Below are 6759 nucleotides of genomic sequence, written 5' to 3'. Positions count from 1 at the left end.
TATGTTCAAATACAAAAATTAAATCACCAAAACCCCGCTTTGATACCAGTTGATGGGGATATAAAAAGGAATAACATTTGTATATGAACAAATACTAGAAGACCATAATACGCAGCGGAATAAAATGGAAACACAATCAAACAAAACACCAAGATATACGTGGAAAACCCCTTCAATGTGAAGGGTAAAAACCACGGGGCAAACTAGAGATAATCCACTATGAGAATAATGAATATACAAATCTTAATCTCTTGCCCAAAACCCTAGCAACAACCACAAGAGAATAACTGGGATACAAGAATCACGTCACTGCCCACAATATCTAAAACCTCCCCAAGTAATCACAGCAAGAGTCTACTGTAGATTTGATCTAACCTGAGATGAGAACACTTCTAGATGATTGAGAACAGTCTCTCTGCGTTGTCCTTGTCTTCTTCCCTTTCTTTCTCTTGTTTTTCTGCCTTGTTCTTCTCTCTTTGTTGCTACGAGGATGTCAACGTTGCTGCCCACGTTGCTGCCTTTTTCTGCCTCTTTTCTGCGTCTAAAACGCAGCCCCCACACCCCCCTTATATTGATCTAGGGTTAGGTCAAAGGGGTGTGGGTTGTGGGCTGATAAAGCCCACCATGGGCTGAACCCACTTTGGGCTATCAGCCCAACAATCAAATGCATTAGATCTGTAAATTTATTTACGACGCATAAAATTACCTTTATCTTCCAAGAATTGCTAAGCAGCAATGGTCACCGTTGACCTCGTTGTGAATCTGTGACTACGCCAGGTAGCGTGCGCATCTGTGACACGGCCAGAACCCATGCATACGACGGTCGGCCACATGTAGGCAGACAACCCAAGTGGCGGTCATGCGTGAGTAGGTCGTGCATAGGCGGCGGCCACGCGCTGGCAGGAACCGCCGCAGCGGCAGCGGCCGTGCGTGAGTAGTAGCAGCCCCACAGTGGTGGCGTCGTGGTGGCAGCGGCCGCGCGCTAGCTAGAATTGCCGTTGACAACCGCGTACAAGCGACAGCCTGCAGCCGCATACAGGCGGCAACCGCGCATAGGCTGTCGCACCGCAGGCAGCAACAACAGCGCCACTCGCGCAGGCGGCGACGGCGAAGGCAGATTAGGGTTTTTGGCATAATTACGATTTTACCCTCGAGACTAGGGTTTTGTAAATATTACAGTTTTACCCTTGTAAATTTCATAATTTCAGGTTATGTTCTGTCAACATATTTATAATTTTACCCTCGGGTTTAATTTATGCCAAAATTACAGTTCTGTCATTCGTATATTTCTAATTTATAACATTTTAAATATTTACGGTTTTATCAAAATTGAGAAATTTAGTTTATATTCTCAATTATAAATTGATAAATATGATTTATTATAATTATGATTAATTTTAATCATAATTATATTTTTGATTATTTGATTGGATTTAATTTTTAATTTAAAAAAATATAAATTATGGTTTACTTTATAGTTTTCTCATATGAATTATTGATTATACATGTGGTAAATAAAATTAAAATCCAATTATTGTTTTTAGAATTTTATTTACTTATTCACATGTATATATATGAAATTGTGAAATAATGTATACCTTTCACATGAATGCATAATTTATATAAATTATTGATTTTACATGTGATAAATAAAATTAAAGTCTAATTATTATTTTTTGGACTTTTATTTATTTATTCATATGTATATATATGAAATTATGAAATAATATTTACCTTTGACATGAAGGCATGATTTATATGTTATCATGATTATCATATGAGTTTTCTTACTCATTAATGTTCAATAATTATTATTGTTATTTATTATTGAACTGCTTAGCATTAATTTTTAATAATTATTATTGTTATTTATTATTGAACTAGTTAGCATCAATGTTCAATCATTATTATTGTTATTTATTATTGAATTGCTTAGCATTGTTGTTCAATAATTATTATTGTTATTTATTATTGAATTGCTTAGCATTAATGTTCAATAATTATTATTATTATTTATTATTGAACTGCTTAGCATTAATATTCAATAATTATTATGATTATTTTATTATTGAACTGTTTAGCAAAAATTAAAGAAATTGATGAATATTATTTGTAATTCATCTCCCTAAGTTTTATCTGACTAGTAGCTACCAAAGTGGCCTAAAGTTTTATCTGACTAGTAGCTACCAAAGTGGCCTAGGATGATAGACTTTTGTGATATTAATTACAATAAAAGTTTTGTTATTTATAAGATATTTTTTTATTTTATATTATTGCATTAGTCTTATAGCCACCAAAGTGATCTGGACTAATGACTTATAAAATAATATTAAGGAATTAGTCCTAAATGACATTAAGGAAATAATATTCATAATGACACATATAATTAGGAGATTTAGATAATCCCAAATGAAAATATAATTCAAATAATTATATGATGGGATAGATGATACTGTTTTCGTATATCCTTGCAGTTTAGAGTTGTATACCCAAAGGTAACAACACTATTCCATAAGGATGGTATCAGTCCTCCATAAATATTCTTGAGTGAAAACTAGATATGTCAATATTTCACCCAAAGGTGTAATATAGATGATATCAATAATTCATCAATTTTTGACAAACTCAAAGCATTAATGTTATTATATATTTTTTTGCAGTGGTACTTCCGCATATACATTCTTATGCATCTAGTGTCCTTGTACTATCTGGATCAAATTATTCAGAATGGTTAGAGCATGTGCAATTCACATTGAGTGTATTAGATCTTGATTTAGCATTACTTATTGAAAAGCCTGCAGACTTGATTGATGAAAGTACTGTAGAATAAGTAAATGAAATAAAGGCTTGGAAAAGATATGATAGACTTAGTTTAATGTTCATAAGAATGACAATTGCAAATAACATAAAGACTTCATTACCGATTGCAACTAGCGCAAAGGAATATTTAAAGGTTATTGAAGACATATTTAAATCTGTTGATAAGTCATTAGCTGACACATTAATGAAAGAACTGACTACGGCTCAGTATGATGGCACTCGAGGAATTCAAAATCATATCCTCAATATGGCTGACAAAGCTGTAAAACTTAAAACATTAGGCATGAATGTTGATAAATCTTTCCTCGTGCAATTTATTCTCAATTCTCTTCCTTCTCAGTTTGGCCCATTCAAGATTCACTACAACACAAATAAGAATAAGTGAGACTTGAATGAGTTGACTAGCATGTGTGTTCAGGAAGAATTGAGATTAAGGCAGGAAAGTTCATATAATGTCATGGCCACTATTCAAGGAGCTGATAATAAGAAAAGAAAGTTGAAGCATTATCAATCAAAGAAACTTGCTGGGTCTGGAAATATTAAATGGACTAATGAAAAGAAAGCATTTATTGTAAAGTGCTTCTTTTGTGGCAAGAAAGGACACGTGAAGAAGGATTGCATTAAACGCAAGACTTGGTTTGAAAAGAAAGGTATTAACTCGACCTTTGTGTGTTTTGAATCAAACATTACAGAAGTTCCTTCTAACAGTTGGTGCTTCAACTCATGTTACAAATAACATGTAGGGATTTCTTTCAATTCGGAAACCAAAAGAACATAAAATATTCATCATTATGGGAAATCATCTTAAATCGAAAGTGATATCAATGGGAACTTATCGTCTACGCTTAGAGATGGGTCACTTGATGGATCTTGTTGACACATGTTATGTCCCTACAATTTCTAGAAATTTAGTTTCTCTTTCTAGAATTGATGAGTTAGGATATTGTCTTTGTTTTTGTAGTGGCAAACTCAGTATATTTTATGATTTAATAAAATTTGGTTATGGAATTCTTTGTGATGGTTTGTACAGAATTAATTTGGATCTTGAGTTTGCAAAGACATTAATGACCCTACAATCAAATGTTGGATTGAAACATAGTTTCAATAATGAAAGATCTTCTATATTGTGGCATAGACGATTGAGGCATATCTCCAAGGAAAGAATTGAAAGATTAGTGAAGGATAATATTTTGGAACATTTAGACTTCACTGATTTTGATGTTTGTATATATTGCATTAAGGGAAAGCAAACTAAACATATAAAGAAAAATGCCACAAGAAGTAAAGAACTCCTTGAGATTATTCATACTGATATCTACGGACCACTCCATATTCCTTGTTTTAGTAGAGAAAAATATTTCATCACATTTATAAATGATCTGTCTAGATATTACTATGTTTATCTAATACATAAAAAGTCTCAAAGTCATTGATACTCTTGAAGTATACATAAATGAGGTTGAGAGACAATTAGATAGAAAAGTTAAAATTGTCAGATCTGACAAAGGTGGTGAATTTTATGGCAGATATGATGGATCTAGTCAGAATATTGACCCTTTTGCTAGATTCCTAGAACAACGGGGTATTTGTGCTCAATATGCATTACCAGGTGTGCCATAGTATAACGGTGTTGCTGAAAGGTGAAATCGTACTCTGATGGATATGGTTAGGAGCATGATGAGTTATTCCTCTATACTTGAGTCGATGTGGGGTGAAACTCTCAGGACAGCTATGTATATATTGAACAAGGTTCCTAGTAAGTCAGTTTCATCGACTCCATTTGAGTTATGGACTGGTAGGAAGCTCAGTCTAAGACATTTACATATTTGGGGGTGTCCTGCATAGATAAGAGTATTCAATCCACATGAAAAGAAATTAGATCCAAGAATTATTTCATGATATTTTATTGGTTATCCAGAAAAATCCAAGGGATACAGATTTTATTGCCCTAATCATAGTATGAGAATAGTAGAATATGGTAATGCAAAATTCCTAGAAAATGACGAAATTAATGGGAGTGAAAAATCTCGAAAGTTTAATTTTGATATCGAGAAGATTTAGGTTAATTCTTCTATATCATCTCTTATTCGAGAGATTGTTGTTCCTCAAATCAATGAGAGTATTGATGAGGGTGAACAACAAAATAACATCGAAGAACTCTCACATGATGTTGATATCGCCGCTAATGATCTTGTAGAACAATCATAATTGGCAGATTTGAGAAGATCTCAAAGGAAAAGAAAATATGTCATTTTTGATGATTATGTGGTATATATACAAGAATCAGATTATGATATAGAAATAAAAAGAGACCCCTTATCATTTTCACAAGCCATAGAAAGTAACGATTCTGAAAAATGGTATGATGCAATGAAAAAATAGTTAAAATCAATGGTTTAGAATGGTGTTTGGGATCTCATTGAATTGCCCAATGATTGTAAAAGAGTCGGTTGTAAATGGGTCTTTAAGACAAAACGTGATTCAACGGGCAATATCGAACGATATAAAGCCAGACTTGTAGCCAAAGGTTTTTCTTAGAAGGAAGGCACCGACTATAATGAGACTTTTTCTCCAGTTTCAAGAAAGGACTCATTAAGAATCGTCATGGCATTGGTAGCTCATTATGATCTTGAGTTACATCAGATGGACGTGAAAATAGCATTTCTAAATGGGGATCTGGATGAGAAAATCTATATGGAACAACCTGAAGGATTCATTAAAAAGGGAAAAGAAAATTGGGCTTGTAAACTTAAGAAATACATTTATGGCCTTAAACAAGCTTCTAGACAATGGTATATAAAATTTCATAATACCATTACTTCCTTCGGATTTAAGAAAAATACTATTGATCAGTGTATATATATCTAAAGGTAAGTGGGAGCAAGTTTATTATATTGATTTTATATGTGGATGATATTTTACTTGCCAGTAGTGATCTTGGTTTATTGCACGAAACCAAGATATTTCTCAACAAGAACTTTAAGATGGTTGATATGAATGAGGCAGCCTATGTTATTGGTATTGAGATATTAAGGGATAGATCTCAAGGATTATTAGGATTGTCTTAGAAAGGATATATTGATCGTATCTTAGAAAGATTTAATATGCAGCTTTACTCAGCCAATGATATACCTATTACTAGAGGTGAAAAATTTAGTCAAAACTAGTGCCCAAGAAATGACTTAGAAAAGAATCAAATGAAGAATATTCCTTATGGGTGCGTCGTTGGAAGTCTGTTATATGCTCAAACCTGTACATGACCAGATATCAGTTTTGCAGTTGTAATGTTGGGAAGATACCAAAGCAACCCAGGAATGAAACATTGGAAAGCTGCAAAGAAAGTATTGAGATATCTGTAAGGGACGAAAGATTATATGCTCACATACAGGAGATCAGATCAGCTTAAAGTGATAGGATATTCAAATGCTGATTTTGCAAATTGCCTCGACAGTAGGAAGTCCACTTCAAGATTTGTATTTATGTTAGCTGGTGGGGTAATTTCTTGGAAAAGTGCAAAGCAATCGCTTATTGCATCATCAACAATGGAAGCTGAATTTGTGGCATGCTTTGAGGCCACAAATCAAGCTTTATGGCTGTAAAATTTCATCTCGGGACTTGGTGTGGTCGATTCAATTGCCAGGCCGCTGAAGATATTTTGTGATAACACTATAGCAATTTTCTTCTCTAAGAATGGCAAGTACTCTAGTGGTTCCAAGCACATTGAGATAAAGTACTTGGTGGTTAGAGAAAGAGTCCAGAAACAACAAGTGCCAATTGAGAACTTGAGCACCACTATGATGATTGCTGATCCACTGACAAAAGCCTTACAGTGTAAAATATTCAAAGAATATGTTCTTAGAATGGGGCTTGTGAGCAAGTCATAAAGGATATGGTGATGCATGTTTATGTGGATGCTATTATTGACATTCTTCTTGCTTA

Source organism: Musa acuminata, chromosome BXJ1-2 (genome assembly GCF_036884655.1).
Source record: "Musa acuminata AAA Group cultivar baxijiao chromosome BXJ1-2, Cavendish_Baxijiao_AAA, whole genome shotgun sequence".
NCBI classification, from domain to species: Eukaryota; Viridiplantae; Streptophyta; class Magnoliopsida; order Zingiberales; family Musaceae; genus Musa; species Musa acuminata.
Note: the sequence above shows the minus strand (reverse complement) of the source record.